Below are 20899 nucleotides of genomic sequence, written 5' to 3' on the forward strand. Positions count from 1 at the left end.
CACGACCTGACTAACCGCACAAGTCTCTAGTCCAGGTTTATCGCCTATTCAGGTTCCATCCGCAAGGAAATCCGGCCGGGGTGTCCTCAACGGCCCCAAACAATGTGTACAGGGTCCCAAGACGCCAAACGGGCGCCCGGCATACCCGGCCACAGTGTATCTACCGCATCATAGCCCACCCCTAGGGTCAACGCTACACACGGCCGCCAACACATAACCTACAAACACCTGAAACTAGTTGCAACTCCTGGACAGAGGACGAGAGGGGTCAGTAAGTCGAGCGGGGTCATATTTCAGGGCCCAATGTGTGGTAGTAGCTGAATCTTAAATCACGCATACAGATCTCAGTTCTTATGGACGACCTCAATGAAACAACCCACCATGTACTCCTACATGGCCTCTCATCGATACCTTTACCAAATCATATTCAACACATCCCTCACATTACCGACATAATCATTTCACTCTATCCCATCACCTAGATGAACCAGACCTGACACAACTCTAAGCATAGCAGGCATAGCAAGGTAGGAAACACAAACATGCCTCAATCAACTCCTACACATGCTAGTGGGTTTCATCTAGTTACTGTGGCAATGACAGGTCATGCAGAGGATAAGGGTTCAACTACCGCAGCACACAGCAGTTTGAAACGTTGTTGTCTTAATGCAGTAAATGAGAGCAGAGGCGAGAACATGGGATTGTATCGATATGATCAATGGGGCTGCTTGCCTGATGGGGTGGTAGTAGGGTACTGCCCTTCAGTTGGATACTCGGAGATATCCTCGGAGGCAGAACCTACCACGAAAGACACACAGAATATAATCAACACATGGCAATATGCAACAATATGATGCATGCTATGACATGGCAAAATGATGTGTCTTGCCTAATGCAAGGTGAAACAAGTTGAAATGGGTGCATTTGAATCAAAGATTCAAATGGTAGCTTAAGTTCTTATGCATAATAAGTGTATTAGCTTGTTTCACCTAAACAGCAAGGTTAATGTGTTTTTTCATGCATGAAACCATTACAGATGGAAAGATTGAATTTTTATGATCATTTTTCATATATAATTTGTTTGATTTGGAGCTATGGTTGATTTTCTATGATTTCTAGAAGTTTAGGCTATTTTCTAGAATTTCCTATATAAAAATAATTCCAGAAAATAAATAATTGCGTCAGCACTGCGTCACTGTGACGTCAGCAAGTCAAAGGCGCCAGCCCAGGTCAAACCTGACTGGTGGGCCCCATCTGTCAGTGTCTCAGCTAACTAACAGAGTTTAGTTAATACTAAGTAACTGTCAGTGGGGCCTGGGCCCGCATGTCAGTGACTTAAACTAACTAAAATTAGTTAGCACTAATCCTAACCTAATTAACAGGCCAGCCCCACCTGTCATAGGCTTAGGGGGGGAGTCAACCTGGGCCCACACGGGTCAAACGTGGTCAAATCGTCGGCGGCTTGACGCCGGCGACGATAGACGTGGCGGAGGGGCTCGGGTTTGGGTCTCCGGCGACTAAATCGATGGCGGAAAGCAGCTACGTGATGCGGGGAGCGAGCCGCATCGTTTGGTGGTGGAAGTGGAGCTCGGGGACGCCGGGAACGACGCCGGCGACGACCTTGGCGGTCGCCGGAGCTCGGGTGAAGAGGAACCCGAAGCTACGGGGCACGGCGAGGCGCGTGGAGTGGTGCGTTGGGCTCCTGGGGACGTGGTGAGTGCGGTGACGCGCTCGGATTCGAGCTTACGCGTCTGTGGCCACGGCGGCGACATGGCCGGCGGAGCCGAGCTCTTGTCCGTGATGGCCAACGGGGTTAGAGGGCAGCTCGAGCAACGTGGCTAGGGGGAGAAGAGAGAGGAGCTCATGGCGAGTGCAGCGGGTGTCGAAGCAGGCTCGGGGAAGCTTGGGAGGCGGCGAATCATCGGCGACGATCTCCGGTGGCCGACGAGGGGAATGACAGCGGTGGCGGCGTTGCAGCGCGTCCGAGGCCTCATGGCTCGTCGAGGAGGTCGAGGGAGATGCTACGGAGCTCGTGGGCACGGTGGGGTGACACGGGGACGACGGTGGCTACGGCTACGGCGGCAAGACGGCGGCGGCTGCGTCGGCCATGGCTTCGGGGGAGCGAGGGAGAGAGCAGGGGGAGGAATGAGGTGTCGGTGAGGTCGGGGCGACGACCAGTAGACGATCCACGCGGCGTAAAGGCGACCAGGGCGAAGCAGAGAAGCTGGGTTGTGTGTGGCGAGCTCGGGCGCGCCATGCTCACCTCCCTGCCTGCTCTGGCAAGGGGAAGCAGCTGGCTGGCATGGGCCAGCACAGTGCTGGGCCGGCCAGTGGGCTGCCAGGTTTCTCTCCCTCTCTTTTTCTATTTTGTTTTCTTTTTCTATTTTTCTGCAACTGCTGGGCTTTATTAAAAATACTAAAACGTTTCCAGAAATCCTGAAAATAATTATAGGCTCTATTTAGATTATTTCCAACAGCCCACACTTATTTCCAGAATTATTTGAGCATTTAAAATATTTTATAGTATTTAAATGCCCAAATTCAAATACTTATGATTTAATTCAAAAAAACCAGAATGTCCTAGAAAAGAGTGCACCATTTTTGCCAGGGGTTTTAGCCCAATCCAGAAATGATGAACATTTTGTGAAGGGCATTTTGGGTTCATTGAAAATAATTTTAGTAAACCCTAGTTGTTTCCAGGGGGTGCTGGGGGTTCTGTCATCCCCATTTCAAGTTTCTGTAAAAGTAAACATGATGCAACACTCTAATGCATGAACTCGCTAGGATGTGACAATTCACCCCCACTCAAAAGAATCTCATCCCGAGATTTAGGATCCTTCGAGAAGAAGGTGGGGTACTCGAGTCGAAGACGATCCTCCCTTTCCCAAGTAGCTTCCTTCTCCGAATGGTGTGACCATTGAACCTTGAGAAACTTGATGTTATGGCATCGAGTGCTACGCTTGGCTTGATCAAGGATACGAACGGGATATTCCCGATATGAGAGGTTATCTTGTAGATCAAGCATTTCGTGGTCCACTCCACGGATAGGATCCGCGAAGCAACGCCTGAGTTGAGAAACATGGAAGACATCGTGAACTCTGGAAAGATGCGGAGGTAGTTCCAATTGGTAGGCAACTTCTCCTCATTTGGGAAGAATGCGAAAGGGTCCAATGTAACGAGGAGCCAATTTGCCTTTGATACCGAAACGATGGGTTCCCTTTAACGGAGTAACCCGAAGGTAAGCCTTCTCGCCGACTTCATAAGTCATGAGCTTATGTTTACGATCATATTGGCTCTTTTGACGAGATTGGGCTGTTTTCAATTTCTCACGAATAACGCGAACCTGTTCTTCTGCTTCCTGAATCATATCCGAGCCAAAGAGTTGTCTTTCCCCGGTTTCTGACCAGTTAAGAGGCGTTCGATATTTTCATCCATAGAGAACTTCGAAAGGAGCTTTGTCCAAGCTAGCTTGATAACTATTGTTATAAGCAAACTCCGCGAATGGAAGGCATTTCTCCCAACCCATTCTGAATGAGATGACAGAAGCTCGGAGCATATCTTCCAGAATTTGATTGACTCGCTCTACTTGACCACTTGATTGAGGGTGGAAGACGATGCTAAAAGAGAGACGAGTTCCCATAGCATTTTGGAAACTTCCCCAAAATCGAGAGGTGAAGAGACTCCCACGGTCTGAGTTAATTTCCAATGGGACACCATGAAGAGACACTATTTGGGAGATGTATAGGTCAGCTAGCTGGCTAGCGGTGATACTCTCACGAACAGGTAGGAAATGGGCTACTTCAGAAAGACGGCCGATCACGACGAAGATGGCATTATTCCCTCTCTTGGTCCTGGGAAACCCAGTAATGAAATCCATACTGATCTTATCCCATTTCCATTCAGGAATAGCCAAAGGTTGAAGGGTGCCAGCAGGCCGTTGATGCTCTGCTTTAACACGACGACAGACGTCGCAACTAGCAATGTATTGAGCAATTTCTCTCTTCATCCTAGTCCACCAAAACCTCTGGCGTAGGTCTTGATACATTTTAGTACTACCGGGATGAATAGTGAGAGGGGATTCATGAGCTTCCTTAAGAATCAACTGATGTAGATGTTGTCTCTTGGGAACCACCAAGCGGTTCTCGAAGAATACAACACCTCGCTCATCCATGGAAAAACATTTAGCAACTCCGCTAGCAATGTTTTCCTTAATCCGGGATATGCCCTTATCACGCTTCTGGGCAGCTATGATTTGATCCGTAAGGTTAGGCTTTGCCATCAGGGTGGATAGGAATCCTCGAGGAACAATGTGAAGATTAAGCTTACGGAATTCCTCATGGAGAAGTGGTTGACTTTGTTGTAACATCAGGTTGTTACAATAGGATTTATGACTTAGCTCATCAGCCATGACATTGGCTTTGCCCGGGGTGTAAGTTATCCCTAAGTCGTAATCGGAGATCAACTCGACCCAACATCTTTGCCTGAGATTCAAATCCGGTTGGGTGAAGATATATTTCAAACTTTGGTAATCAGTGAAGATCTCGCAACGATTACCGAGAAGGTAATGTCGCCAAGTTTTGAGTGCATGGACTACGGCTGCAAGCTCTAGATCGTGTGTGGGATAATTTTCCTCATGTGGGTGTAAATGCCATGAAGCATAGGCAATTACCTGACCATCTTGCATGAGTATGCAACCTAGTCCTTGTCGCGAGGCGTCGCAATAGATAATAAAGTCCTTGGAGAAATCTGGTGGTACCAGTACGGGAGCAGATGTCAGGCATCTTTTCAGTTCCTGAAAGCTGAACTCGCACTGTGGGGTCCACTCGAACTTTTTATCTTTCTTGAGGAATTCAGTTAGAGGTTTAGCAACCTTGGAGAAATTCTCGACGAAGCGGCGGCAATAGCTCGCTAAGCCAAGGAAGCTCCGAACTTGCTTGACCGTCTCAGGTGGTGTCCAATCAAGGACGGCTTGAACTCGCTCGGGATTGACAGCAATACCCTTACCAGAGATTACATGGCCTAGATAGGTCACTTCTGGCAACCAAAATTCACACTTGAAGAATTTGGCATAAAGGCGATGCTCTCGAAGTTTCGTCAATACCAGCCTTAGATGTTCGGCATGTTCCTCTTCATTCTTGGAGTAGATGAGTATGTCATCGAGGTATACTACGACGAATTTATCCAAATACTCCATGAAGACCGAGTTCATTAACCGAGAGAAAGTGGCTGGGGCATTGGTTAAACCGAAGGACATGACGGTGTACTCGTATTGGCCATAACGAGTAACAAAGGCCGTTTTGGGAATGTCCCCGTTTCTGATTTTGATTTGATGGTAGCCCAACCTCAAATCCATCTTGGAAAAGACTGAGGATCCAGCGAGCTGATCATACAGATCGTTAATCCTGGGAAGCGGATACTTGTTCTTGATAGTAACCAAGTTGACAGGTCAGTAATCTACAACCATCCGATCCGTTCCGTCCTTCTTCTTGACAAAGAGGACGGGGCGAGCCCAAGGAGAGGAACTAGGATGGATGAAACCCTTTTTCAAGGACTCATTGAGTTGGTTCTTAAGCTCGGCTAGTTCTAAGGGTGCCATCTTATAGGGTCTTCTAGAAATTGGAACGGTTCCTGGAACAAGGTCTATCACAAACTCGACATCCCTGTCAGGTGGAACACCTGGCAGTTCTTCTGGAAAGACATCCAGAAAGTCTCAGACTACCGGAATATCTTCAAGGTCTGGAAGGGGGTTGGCATTTAGGGAGTAAAGCTGGCGTTTGGCCACTCGAGTTAAGACATTGACTGTCTTGCCCGATGGGTGAGTAAGTTGAACGGTTCTAGTGGCACAATCAATCTTAGCATAATGAGCTGACATCCAGTCCATACCCAAGATGATGTTTATGTCCGAGGACTTGAGAGCTATTAAGGATGCAAGGAAGACAAGTCTATCGACAAGAATTTCATTCCCATGGCTTACTCTAGAGGTTTGCCATCTAGAGCCAGGGGTTTGAATTTCCATGGTAGTGGGCATGTCACAGAATGTTGTGTTATGCAATCGAGCATAGCTCTCAGATATGAATGAATGAGATGCTCCCCTATCGAAAAGAACAGATGCCGGATGGCAATTAACAAGGAGCGTACCAAGGACGACGTTAGGATCCTCATGAGCCTCCTCAACTGAGACATAGTTGAAATGGCCACGTGCAGTGGTGACCGGCTTAGCGTAGAATGTCTTTCCCGCTGGCTTACCATGGCCAACGGACTTTCCAGACTGATTGGGATTGTTGTTCTGGGGACACTCTCGACTATAGTGACCCGGCTCTCCACACTTGAAACATGTCACAACATTGGGGCGTGGAGCAGCATTAGCAGTGGGGCCACCATAGGGCTTGGACGGTGCAAACTGCTGGTTGGGGCGAGGCGCCTCAAAGGATGGCCTCGGAATGAACCTGGGTGGCAGTGTCGTGCTTGGAATCCACACCCGGCGCTTCTGAGATCCAGAGCTGGATGAAGAGCCAAAATCACGAGAGTGCTTGCGTGAAGCATCATAGTCAGACTGGCCTGTCTCAGCACTGATGGCTTTATTGACCAACTTCTGAAAGGAGGTGCACTCGTGCAGACGAAGATCGCGGCGAAGCTCAGGGCTAAGTCCCTTGCGGAACCTTGCCTGCTTCTTAGCGTCGGTGGGTACCTCTTCAGGAGCATATCGTGCCAGATTCCCAAATTCACGACTATATGCATCCACAGTCAGTCTTCCTTGGGTGAAATTGCAGAACTCTTCCCTCTTGCGATCTATTAGACCTTCCGGGATGTGATGCTCACGGAAAGCCTCACTAAATTCAGCCCAAGTAGTGATTTGGCCGACCGGGCACATAGCCTCAAAGTTTTCCCACCAAAGGCTAGCAGGGCCTTCGAGGTGATAGGCAGCATAGGTAACCTTATCAGCTTCGGCTACGTTGGCAGAACGTAGCTTGTGTGTGATGCTGCGGAGCCAGTCATCCGCGTCGAGGGGCTCGACGGAATGATTAAACTTTGGTGGGTACAACTTGATAAAGTCATTGATTAACACCAAGTCATTTCGCTGATGGCGTGCAGTGTTCTGCTCAATCCGCTCCAGCAAGCGGTTAGTCTCATGCTTGTTTCTTTCCACCTCCAGCATAACTTCAGCCAGAGAAGGCGGGTGAGGCAGATTTTTCACCCCTAGCTGCACTGGCTTCCCCCTGCTCCGGGGCAGCAGGGTTGCTGCGGGTGTTGACCATCCTAGGAGAAAACAAGACAACATTTTAGATAAGGATGGCACAAACTTAGCAAGGAAGTGCAGAATGTAATGGATAACATGGAATGCTAGGATGTTCATTGCACGACATGGTAATATAGAAACTGCCATATATATACCATTGGTCATACACACCGTACATATTTTAGTACAAGCCCATGCTAGAGTACAACTACGGTGAAAGACATTACATCTCATCGAAGGCATTCCAAGCTCCTATACATTATTTTTCTACACCTCCGGAGCATGATACACAACAAGTCGTATCCCACTGGTCACGCAGGACTGTGGAGAATACAACTATTACAGTACTAGTGAAACTACTACTAGCTCAGACGGCTCCGTAGTAATCCTCATAAAAGTCGCCACCAAAGCCTGGAAGTGGAACATGATCATCTGGGAACAGACGGTCCTGCGGAGCCTGCGGACCATAGGGACTCGGATGTGGCCTTGGTCCCACAGGTGGTGGCAGACGGGGACCACAAGGAGGGGTGATGCCTCCTACATCGCGCCACTCCATATAATCCGGTAATCCAGACCGTACAGGGTACAGGTCCCTCATGTCCATGTATCCTTCTTGCACCGCAGGTGCAAACCGAGTCAAAGTGGCCCAATGATCAGAACGAGTGTGGAAAAGCTCCATACGCAAGGCCTGATTTTCGCCTTATCCTCGAGCATCTCGGCAGTGGTGCGGAGTAGTGACTCCTCATGTGAAGAGTCATAGTACAAAGCCTGATAGTACCCCTGTGCTCCAGGAAGTGAGGCTGGCATGTAACGGAAATCGGTGTTCTGTAGCAAGGCAGTCCTGGCTCGAATGATAGTCATCATTGAATAGGCTGCATCCTGCACAGACATCTCAAGAGTGACCCCAAGTCCATAGGAACAGTGAAGGGGCTCAGTGGCTCCAAGATAAGAGGGATATATCCTAATGGTACAGAGGTACTGGCTCTGGTTGAAGTCTTTGAACTGCTCCTCGACGGTATATTCCGTTTACCACCGATAGCCTGACTCGACCATCACTCGAACCAACATGGCCGTGTGGCCGGGCACATCAAGGCACCGGGTCAGACGAACCACTTGGTTCTGCGAACGGGTGGCCATCTGAAAGCACAGAATAATGCAAAGGCATTAGAATTTTCTAGGGGAAATCGGACAGCATAACAGCTGTAAATGCTCAGAAAAAGATTTGAGACATCCACAATAGTTTGCAATACCACTCAACAACATTATATCAAGGTTCTGATTCAACTGGCAACATACTAAAAGTAGTAGAAACTGTACTGAGGCTTGTAACAACAATCCTATAAGCTACTAAGGATTAGTAACACGTGAACCTGATAGAAGAAGAGAGCCTAGTCCTTAACCCATGTTGAATGAGAAGAGAATGACTCAGATCAGAGGGCATAAGGTAAGGAGTAAAAAGAGCCTTACGTTCCCTCCCACAATCGATTCCCCTACATATAACTAAAGCATTTCTAGACTCGACATCGACCGGTTTGGCTCAACGAACCTACAGGCAGGCCGGCTCTGATGCCAACGCTGTCAGGACCCTGATTCCAAGTCACATCGATCTAGCTGGTAACACCTCATATCACATTGCGGCCTCACGCACGGTATCCCCACGGGTGTCGCCTTACCATGGCCCGGGACCGTTTGCGTCTTTTGGCTCACGTATATGATAGTGTCGCTAGCATCCATATGATAGAGAACCCGGGCCGACATGGCTAGTCGTGAACCCAAAGCGGCATAGACCTATGGAGACAGGCATACATGAATCACATCGAGCATGTCGGTCATTGGCGTGTGAATCCGGGATGTAGCACTAGGCTAACAGGACTACGGGGAACCCGGGCTGTAGCAGTCTAGGAAGGACTCCGGATGTCACCGCATGACATTTCCCTGAATGGACAGACATAGGAACAAAGTGAAACACATGCCGGCCAGTCAAGTGTCCTGAGAAGTAGTGTTGGGCTAGCAGGACTCCGGTGAACCGGGCTGTAGCGGACTACTATGGCTCGGGGAGCACTAGACTACATTTCTCCATAAGAATGGCTGCCAAGGATAAACAACTAGATTGTCGGACCCCACACATACCAAGCATTTCAATCATACACACAATATCCCGATATGTGCAAATACAACATGGCATCACAACAAAACTCTACAACTCAAGTACTTTATTTAAAAGCTCCGGAGAGCCATACATAACATGTTCATGCAGGTAGGGGTCACATGACCCGACACTCAAGTCATACAAGCATACAAGCACATGCGGAAGCTAATAGTCTGAGTGCAGACACTAGAAAGGAAGAAGGCTTCTCGAAGCCTGTCTATCTACATAGGGCCCTCCATGGCCAGGATCACCACCTGGGTGGCAAGTCACTCATCGACATCGAGATCTACATAAAACCCATCGGAGGGCGGTGTTGTTGTCTGAAAATAGCAATTAAGCAAACATGAGTACAAAGGTACTCAGCAAGTCTTACAACAGAACCTACTATACATGCTCATTCTCAAGAAGGTGGTGGAGTTATTGCAACAAGCCAGCTTTGACTCTTGGCTAAGCTATCCGACGAGACACCACTAGTAAAATAGTTTTCGCACACGAGTCCGCTAATCACCAACACAATACTCCACCGGGGATCCTCCCTCGTCATCCTACGAGAGAGCCATCCTCGATACTCACACTTATCTTGAGTCTTTTAGTAGTAACCATTAACTTGTCTATGAACTGTATAGGCAACCAAGTAGTCCTTTACCGCGGACGCGGCTATTCGAATAGTTTTATACCCTACAGGAGTGTACTTCGCCAGACATGTTTCCACCACTTAGCATCTGCACACGACATGTGCTCGGCAGACTTCAAGCGAAAGCCGACGTGGGTGTAGAACATGACCTGACTAACCGCACAAGTCTCTAGTCCAGGTTTATCGCCTATTCAGGTTCCATCCGCAAGGAAATCCGGCCGGGGTGTCCTCAACGGCCCCAAACGATGTGTACAGGGTCCCGAGACGCCAAACGGGCGCCCGGCATACCCGGCCATAGTGTATCTACCGCATCATAGCCCACCCCCTGGGTCAGCGCTACGCACGGCCGCCAACACATAACCTACAAACACCAGAAACTAGTTGCAACTCCTGGACAGAGGACGAGAGGGGTCAGTAAGTCGAGCGGGCTCATATTTCAGGGCCCAATGTGTGGTAGTAGCTGAATCTTAAATCACGCATACAGATCTCAGTTCTTATGGACGACCTCAATGAAACAACCCACCATGTACTCCTACACGGCCTCTCATCGATACCTTTACCAAATCATATTCAACACATCCCTCACATTACCGACATAATTATTTCACTCTATCCCATCGCCTAGATGAACCAGACCTGACACAACTCTAAGCATAGCAGGCATAGCAAGGTAGGAAACACAAACATGCCTCAATCAACTCCTACACATGCTAGTGGGTTTCATCTAGTTACTGTGGCAATGACAGGTCATGTAGAGGATAAGGGTTCAACTACCGTAGCACACAACAGTTTGAAACGTTGTTGTCTTAATGCAGTAAATGAGAGCATATGCGAGAACATGGGATTGTATCGATATGATCAATGGGGCTGCTTGCCTGATGGGGTGGTAGTAGGGTACTGCCCTTCAGTTGGATACTCGGAGATATCCTCGGAGGCAGAACCTACCACGAAAGACAAACAGAATATAATCAACACATGGCAATATGCAACAATATGATTCATGCTATGACATGGCAAAATGATGTGTCCTGCCTAATGCAATGTGAAACAAGTTGAAATTGGTGCATTTGAATCAAAGATTCAAATGGTAGCTTAAGTTCTTATGCATAATAAGTGTATTAGCTTGTTTCACCTAAACAGCAAGGTTAAAGTGTTTTGTCATGCATGAAACCATTACAGATGGAAAGATTGAATTTTTCTGATCATTTTTCATATATAATTTGTTTGATTTGGAGATGTGGTTGATTTTCTATGATTTTTAGAAGTTTAGGCTATTTTCTGGAATTTCCTATAAAAAATAATTTCAGAAAATAAATAATTGCGTCAGCACTGCGTCACTGTGGCATCAGCGAGTCAAAGGCGCCAGCCCAGGTCAAACCTGACTGGTGGGCCCCATCTGTCAGTGTCTCAGCTAACTAACAGAGTTTAGTTAATACTAACTAACTGTCAGTGGGGCCTGGGCCCGCATGTCAGTGAGTTAAATTAACTAAAATTAGTTAGCACTAATCCTAACCTAATTAACAGGCCGGCCCCACCTGTCATAGGCTCAGGTGGGGTCAACCTGGGCCCACACGGGTCAAACGTGGTCAACTCGCCGGCGGCTTGACGCCGGCGACGACAGACGCGGCAGAGGGGCTCGTGTTTGCGTCTCCGGCGACTAAATCGACGGTGGAGAGAAGCTACGTGACGCGGGGAGCGAGCCGCATCATTTGGTGGTGGAAGTGGAGCTCGGGGAGGCCGGGAACGACGCCGGCGACGACCTTGGCAGTCGCCGGAGGTCGGGTGAAGATGAACCCGAAGCTACGGGGCACGGCGAGGCGCATGGAGTGGTGCGTTGGGATCATGGGGACGTGGTGAGTGCGGTGACGTGCTCGGATTCGAGATTACGCGTCTGTGGCCACGGAGGCGACATGGCCGGCGAAGCCGAGCTCTCGGCTGTGATGGCCAATGGGGTTAGAGGGCAGCTCGAGCGACGTGGCTAGGGGAGAAGAGAGAGGAGCTCACGGCGAGTGTAGCGGGCGTCGAAGCGGGCTCGGGGAAGCTTGGGAGGCGGCGAATCGTCGGCGACGATCTCCGATGGCCGACAAGGGGAACGGCAGCGGTGCCGGCGTTGCAGCGCCTCCGAGGCCTCGTGGCTCGTCGAGGGAGATGCTGCGGAGCTCGTGGGCACGGTGGGGTGACACGGGGACGACGGTGGCTACGGCTACGGCGGCAAGACGGAGGCGGCTGCATCGGCCATGGCTTCGGGGGAGGGAGGGAGAGAGCAGGGGGAGGAATGAGGTGTCGGCGAGGTCGGGGCGACGACCAGGAGATGATCCACGCGGCGCAAAGGCGACCAGGGCGAAGCAGAGAGGCTGGGTGGTGCGTGGCGAGCTCGGGCGCGCCATGCTCACCTCCCTGCCTGCTCTGGCAAGGGGAAGCAGCTGGCTGGCACGGGCCAGCACAGTGCTGGGCCGGCCAGTGGGCTGCCAGGTTTCTCTCCCTCTCTTTTTCTATTTTGTTTTCTTTTTCTATTTTTCTGCAACTGCTGGGCTTTATTAAAAATACTAAAACGTTTCCAGAAATCCTGAAAATAATTATAGGCTCTATTTAGATTATTTCCAACAGCCCACACTTATTTCCAGAATTATTTGAGCATTTAAAATATTTTATAGTGTTTAAATGCCCAAATTCAAATACTTATGATTTAATTCAAAAAAACCAGAATGTCCTAGAAAAGAGTGCACCATTTTTGCCAAGGGTTTTAGCCCAATCCAGAAATGATGAACATTTTGTGAAGGGCGTTTTGGGTTCATTGAAAATAATTTTAGTAAACCCTAGTTGTTTCCAGGGGGTGTTGGGGGTTCTATCATCCCCATTTCAAGTTTCTGTAACAGTAAATATGATGCAACACTCTAATGCATGAACTAGCTAGGATGTGACACTGTTTGTATTTTCTTAGGGCCGTCATGTATCGACCGGCCTATGGACCTCCCATCCGAGGTTTTATTGTTGGCAGCCCAATTTATGTATTTTTTTTGAAGAAAATGCAGAGGTATGTTCTATTTTTCTATATAAGAATAGGAACGCCAGGTCCAACTTATGTTTCCCTTCTAACTATATTATATATATTTAAATTATTTTATATGTTGACTATTTAGTTCACATACTCCCTCCTTTTTGGTTTATAGAGCTTATCTCAAAATTTTAGTTTTTCAATTTTATCAGGCTCAATTTGGTTGTTTTCCATCACATGTTCAGATTCCAAGGTGCATTAAATCATTGCATGCAAGTATTAAGAGAAAATTGACCAATGCATGTACTTTATGCATGCATGCATTGCAATTTATGCATTGATAAACATATTTTTTTGAGGAAAACAAGTGCATTAATTAGGTGCTTTTGCAAACTACAAAAAGTATTCCACAATTCATCATCTACCTTGGTTGGTGAGATTTTTGAATTAAGCCCTATAAACCGAAAAGGAGGGAGTAATTGGTAAATAGATCTCGCCGCCACCCCCCGCCTCCTGACTCCGGGCGTGCCTGCCCCCCTCAGCAAGTCCGCTCGCGCGCCCCATGGAGTCGTCGGCCATATCCATGGGGGAATGGCTGAAGACAAGCAGATGTACAAGATGCATATCCCACATGTCTACAAAGCCTTCCCGCGGATGCTCCGGCTGCTCGACTCCGTCGCGCCGACGGTGCTTCAGGAGACTAGAGGGAGGAGTTGGAGGGAGCGGGCGATGCGGATCCGCGACGACACTCTCTCCTGGACCCAGTGCACGCGCGCATGGAGGGAAGCAGAGGAGGAAGCTGTGAGGGAGGAAGCCGAGGAGGGACCGAATCTGTTCTCTCACTCGCGCAGGTATGCTCGGATGTGCAAGGATCATGTGGATTGGGAGCTGCTGAATCTAGCCCTGCAGATCTACTTCGAAGGAGATTTCTCGGAGAAGCACAGGATGCCCCACCCCAGTGAGCCGCCTATTGCGTTCGTTCGATGGGCAAAAGGAGAAGTGAATTCAGGAGATCCACGCCGTGCTGCGAGATGGGAATGCTTGACTGGACTCCTGCCCACCAGCACGCCACCGGAGCCAGAGCAGGTGGATCCCCTACCTTACCTCTCCCCCAAACCTGCAGAAGATTGAAATTAGGCTTGCAATCTGCTTCAATTGAGCTGTCTGGTGGTTATTTCTGCTTCCTGAGAGACAACATCTGGCTGGAGGATGAGCAGGAACCAGGAACTCCGGTGAATTTCCCCTATCACAATGGGGGAGCGCCGGTTGGGCAGTGGTACGGCCCACCTCCGCCCCAAATGGGGGCACAATCTGGGCAAACTCCTGTAATTGCCCAAGATCAATCTGCTGGTGGTTCTGACTCTCAGATCAGTGGGAAATCTCAAGGCAAGAATCAGCAAAAGAAGAGATAGGACATCCACAAAACTGCTCCTGCCCCTGCTTCGGGCCTTATGGCATACTCTGAGGTGATCTGCTACAACTATGGGGAACCAGGGCATCATTTGGATAAATGTGTCAAGCCCAAGAGTTGTTTTATCTGCAAAATGGTTACCCATAGAGTTGAGAATTGCCCTGTCAGAAGGAAAACCCACCGTTCTGCTACATATGTTGGAAGTGATAGAAATACTGCTTACTTCCATGCAGTAGCTAACCAGAGGAGGAGGAAAACCCTCATTCACTCCCTTGATGGCCCTAATGGCCCTGTTACTGAGGTAGATGAGATGCTGAAAGTGGCTAGTGACTTCTACAAAGACCTGTCTAAGAAAGAAAACCCTTCTGGGTTCTCTCTACAAAACATTTTTTCTCTGCTTCTAAAAAAGTCTCTCCTGCTGAAAATGAGCTGCTAGAAGCCCCTTTTTCAGAGACAGAGGTGAAGGAAGCCATTTTTAGCTCTTATCCTGATGGGGCTCCTGGTCCTGATGTGATTCCCTTCTTATTTTACCAGCATTTTTAGGACTTGGTGAAAAATGATCTCTTAGATCTTTTCCAAGCCTTTCATATAGGAGAGTTGGATCCAACAACTTACTCATGGGGGGTCTGTTGGGGTCAAGTTAAATAACTGTGAAAGTGATTTTTTCCTTGCTGGTAAAGGCCTTAGGCAAGGTGACCCCATCTCCCCGCTTTTGTTTAATTTAGTAGTGGATGTTCTTACTAAAATGCTGAGCAAAGCTGCTGATCATAGTCTGATTGCATGGCTCTGTCCTGAGGTCTGCCCTGGTGGCATCATCTACCTTCAATATGCAGATGATACCATCCTTTTCTTAGACAATGACTCCACACATGCTAGCAATCTGAAAACTGTTCTAACCTGGTTTGAACAAGTCTCAGGCATGAGAATCAACTACTCTAAAAGTGAACTCATCCCTATCAACATGGATGATCAGGAGTTAGCTGACTTCCTCTCTATTCTAGTCTGTAATAAAGGTAACTTCCCCATTAAGTACCTAGGTATCCCTCTCCACTATGATAAACTGAGGAGAGAGGATATCCAACCCCTTCTGGATAAAATCTTTAAAAGGATTGCTGGGTGGAGCGGCAAACTTCTCTCTTACAGAGGTATATTGATCCTCATACAAGCTTGTTTGGCTAGCATTCCAGTGTATCTCCTCTCCTTCTTCAAGTTCCCTAAATGGGCAGTGAACCTCATCAATTCTCAGATGTCTCATTGCTTGTGGAATGATTTTGAGGGAAATAGGAAGTTACACCTTGCTAATTGGGCCCTAGTCTCTATGAAAAAAGATTTTGGAGGCCTAGGCATACCTAACCTCCAAGAAATTAACATCTGTCTTCTAGGGTCTTGGATTAAAAGATTCTATGAGGAAGACCTGAAACCCTGGAAGCTTCTTATTGCCCATAAATACCTAGGAAATAAACCTAATATTTTTGTCCCTTCCTCCAACCCTAAGACCTCTAGATTCTGGAAAGGATTAAAATCTATTATGCATGCTGTGAAATTTGGCTACAGATGGAACATAGGGGATGGGAGCAGAACCAGGTTCTGGGAAGATAGTTGGTTTGGCACATCCCCCCTAGCAGTCCAATTTTGGCCTATTTACTCTGTCCGCAATGAGATTAACAAAAGTGTCAATGAAGTTTGGGACGGTCAATGCCTAAAACTCTCTTTAACAAAAGCATTACCTTTACTGCCGAGCCGGATGCCCTGATTTGGCAGCTGGACAATAAGGGGAAGTATTCCTCCAGCTCCCTCTATCATGTTATCAACTTTAGAGGGGTTCAACCCGTGTTTATCCCTGTTGTCTGGAAATTGAGAGTTCCCCCTAAAATTCATGTATTTCTCTGGCTTCTCTCCAAAAAAAATTGATGACTAGGGATAACCTTAGGAAGAGACACATCATCAAACCCCTTGATTGTGTTTACTGCTTGGAACAAGAGTCTTGTTCTCACCTATTTTTTGAATGTATAGTTGTTAAACATCTCTGGGCCCACATTGAGGAATATTTCTCTAGTCAGATTGGCTCATCCTTCGATTCTGTCGCCAGATTCTGGATTGCTACCAAAAAGTGCTCAGTTTTAAACACCGTTAACTCAGCTATCCTTTAGTGCCTCTGGAAATATAGAAATGATATGATTTTCAGTAACACCTCCTAGATTTCCATTCCGCAGGTCTTGAGGTTGATCAGGAACATGGTGAGGAACTGGGCGATTCTCTCCTCCAGATCGGACAAGGACAAGTTGATGAGCTTCGTGGAAACCCTAACAAGATCCCTCCAGAAACCATTGGCGATCACTTGTGGCTGAAAAAGGCTCGACCTGCTTTGGGGCTGGACCTGTGGGCTCGTCTCAAGATCTCTGATGAAGATGATGGGCACCTGGCGCTGAAAAAGAGGGACATCCACCATGCTACGCCTTCCAGCCCGGTCTCTTCGCTTGCTTACTGGTCGCCGCAGGCTGACACGGCCCCTCGGCTGAAGACCATGAAGGCTTCGCTGGACCCTCCTTGTGTCATTTGAGTGCTCTATCCACTCTGCCTTTGGCACCGCTCGGGTGATTTGTGTTATTCAGAGAACTTGTTCATCCAACCCCTAGTTTGTAGCTTTTCTACCTTTGCTTTCGAATTGCTCTTTGAGCTGCTGTATCAGAATATGTTGTGGTTTCGTTCTCAGCAATGGAACCGGGGAGATGCTCCCTGTTTTTCTAAAAAAATCATTTCATATGTTATTATATATTATTTTTATTGTCATCATATATTTAACAGATACTTACATATGTAAGAAAACAATATCCCACATCTTATTAACTTATAAAAATAATTTCTTAACAAATAAAATCCTGGATTGTTTTGGCACGAAAATCCTAGTGATTGTGTACAAAAGCTTGGTAAGATTTAAGGATGAATGTAATAATATCACTTATTATTTAAATATATTTATAGCAAAATGCTCGGCCCCTTTTTATTTTTTGATAACATTGCTGGCCCAACCCAACATTATAATTAGAATCAGCCCAGCAAAATCGTGTATTTCGAGAAAGTGCAAATGGCCTGTAATTTTTTAGGAAATAAAATAAAGGGGCCGCATGGACGCTACATTATTTGTTCACCCAGCCAAGCTAATGGCTGTAATTCAAAAAAAAGATCAAATTGACTGTAAATTCTACCGCGCAAAAAAAAGACTGTAAATTCTGAAAAATGGGTTGAATACGTGCCACATTTTTGGAGGCTGAAATGTGGGCCAATAGGTCGAAGCCAATGAAAGTCGTTGTCAATTTAGTCAACAAATGATTCTGACATGTTAGCCGTTGGATTTACATCCAACGACAGGCATCCATCTTCAATCTCTCGTCTTCTTCCTCCAGCGCCGCCGGGACCACCTCCCGCCTCCTGCTGCTAGCAGCTCTGCTTAGCACGCTTCGCTATGAAGCGCTACTCCACCGTTGGCCAGGCCATCCCTCCACCCCTCCACACCTCCTGTTCTTCTCCACCGACTGCCGAACCACACCGCACTAGAACTAGTTAACCCTCGTACACCTCTCCGTCTGCGACTGTACTCCTGCGTCTTCCCATCTCTGGCTCGTTGCTGTCCGGGGCCACGCCGTCGTCCACCACCTTGGATGCGCTCGACACGGCGTGGTCAACGTGGTCAACGAATGACACCATCGGAAGTAGACTGTGCGTGGAGAGGCTAACAGCTGGGTCCACGGCCGCACACAAGGAAATGCCTCCTTATTACGCGCAAAATAATGATTCCTCCACCTGACATCTGGGACCCACCGGAAGGGCCTCTGTATTTCGCGAAATAAAGTGCCCCCCACTGACATGTCGGACCCACCAGCTATCTTCGCACGCAAGGAAGTGCCTCCTTATTACACACAAAAAAATGAATATTCCCCCTACCAGCTGGAACCCAGCATAGTGGGAGGCTGACTTGTGAGCCTACCAAGTTGACGGGGACGGAGGGCTTTGTCAACTTAGTCAATATGAACGATTCTAGCTACTGTTACCGTACGATGTTCATCCAATGGCCGTAGTGCTTCTTCAACCTCTGGCCTTCTTGCTCCAGCCGCCCAAACCAGCGCCAGTCGTGCCGCGTGCTCCTGCCTCCCGTGGCCGGCTGTGATGCCGCGGAGGCTTCACCGCCCCCTACTACTCCCATCGCTGGCCAGGCCATCCCTCTACTCACCCACACCCCCTGTTAATCTGTGGCGACAGCAGCCTCACACCGCAGCCGAACCAGTGAACCCTCGTACTCCTCTTCGCGTGGGCATCCACTGCTGCGTCTTCCCCGGCTCCGATTCGTCCCCTTCCTAGTCCTCGCCGTCGTCCACCGCCCTGGTGCTCTCGACGCGGCGTGGTCAACGTGGTTAACGACCGACTTCCATCGAAAGAGTAGTGTACGTGCAGAGGCTGACAGCTGGGTCCACGGCAGCCGCAAGGAAGTGCCTCCTTATTACGCAGAAAATAATTATTCCTCCACCTGATAGTAGGGACCCACCGGACGGGCCACCAGTATTTTGCGAAAAAAATCGTTTCCCCCTGACTGCTGGGACCCACCGGATGGGCCACCGTATTTCGCAAAAAAAATGTTCCCCCCGCTGTCAGCTCGGACCCACCAGAAGTCCCTTCTTATTACGCACAAAAAAATGAATACTCCCCCGGCTAGCTGGGACCCACCTTGCTGGGAGGCTGACTTGTGGGACTACTAAGTTGACGGGGACGAAGGGCTTTGTCAACTTAGTCAATATGAACGATTCTAGCTCCAGTGACCGTACAATGTCCATCCTACGGCTGTAGTGCTTCTTCAACCTCTGGTCTTCTTGCTCCAGCCGCCCAAAGCAGCGCTGGTCGTGCCACATGCTCCTGCCTCCCCTGGTTGGCTGTGCTGCCGCAGAGGCTCACCGCCCCTACTATTCCCACCGCTGGCCAGGCCCTATGGCGACGACAGCCTCACACCGCAGTCGAACCAGTGAACCCTCGTAGTCCACTCTGCGCGGGCTTCCACTGCCGCGTCGTCCCCTTCCTAGGCCTCGCCGTCGTCCACCGCCGTGGTGTTCTCCGTGCGGCATGGTCAACGTGGTCAAGGAACGACTTCCATCGGAAGAGTACTGTACGTGGAGAGGCTGACACCTGGGTCCACGGCCACAACCCAGTTTTTTTGTGATTTGCCAAGTAAGTCGCTTTGTCAGGCCTGTTGGGCTGCAAATCTTTCAAGACAAGGAGAGCTTTCATTCGGCTGGCCAACAAAATGGCCCATCAGTAATGAGAAATGGGTTGTACATTTTTAAAACACATCAAACCGGCAATTAGTTTCAAATATCTTTTTTTCATTTCAAGATTTTAAATTACATTAATTTTTATGCATGGAGAATTTGTTGGATTTTATATTGATATACATTTATTTTTAAAATCAGTTTGAATGTGAGTCAAAATTTCGGGATTAAAAACAGTTCAGACCGCATCGAAATATGCAAAATTTCGTATAATTTTTTAACTGTTGCCACAATATGGGCTGCAATGCTAACAAAAAGAATATGGGATCAAAAAAACCTTAAGAATTAGCAAATGGGCTGTAAATTATTAGAAATAATGGCAGATGGGCTGTATGTTGTTTTCCACAGATTTGAGGCTTTCCTAAAAAAAGGTTGATGCACAAGCACTGACTGTTGGATGTCCATCCAACGGCCGTCGTGCTTTTTCAATCTCTGCTCTTCCTGCTCCAGCCACTCAAACAAGCGCCGGCGGGACTGCCTGCTCCCTCCTCCTTGCGGCCGGCTGTGCTGCCGCGTAGGCCTCACCGCCCGACCGTACTCCCATCGCTGGCCTAGCCATCCCTCTACTCACCCACACCTGCTGTTATTCTCTGGCGACGGCAGACGAACCAGTAAACCCTCGTACAGTCGTACTCCCCTCCGCGTGGGAAACAACTGCCGAGTCTTCCCTGCCTCCGTGTCGTCCCCTTCCTAGGCCTCGCCGTCGTCCACTGCCCTGGTGCTCTCGGCGCGGCGTGGTCAATGTGGTCAAGGAACGACTTCCATCGGACGTGGACTATACGTGGAGAGGCTGACAGCTGGGTCCATGGCGGCAGCAAGGAAGTGCCTCCTTATTACGCGGAAAATAATGATTCCTCCACCTGACAGCAGGGACCCACTGGACGGGCCACCGTATTTCGCGAAAAAAACGTTTCCCCCCTGACTGTTGGGACCCACCAGCTACACCTTCGCACGCAAGGAAGTGCGTCCGGGCAAAAAAACCGATTCGCCCCCCTATTTGCTCCTTTTCCAGCCCAGAATCCCAGCTACCGGCATTCTCCCTCTTTATGCAAACCTTGTAAAAAAGATAGAATAGGCATAAGTATTGTGACATAATGTGTAATAACAACCCATAATGCAATAAATATCGATATAAAAGCATGATGCAAAATGGACGTA

The sequence above is a fragment of the Triticum urartu genome, chromosome 1 (assembly GCF_003073215.2).
Source record: "Triticum urartu cultivar G1812 chromosome 1, Tu2.1, whole genome shotgun sequence".
NCBI classification, from domain to species: domain Eukaryota; kingdom Viridiplantae; phylum Streptophyta; class Magnoliopsida; order Poales; family Poaceae; genus Triticum; species Triticum urartu.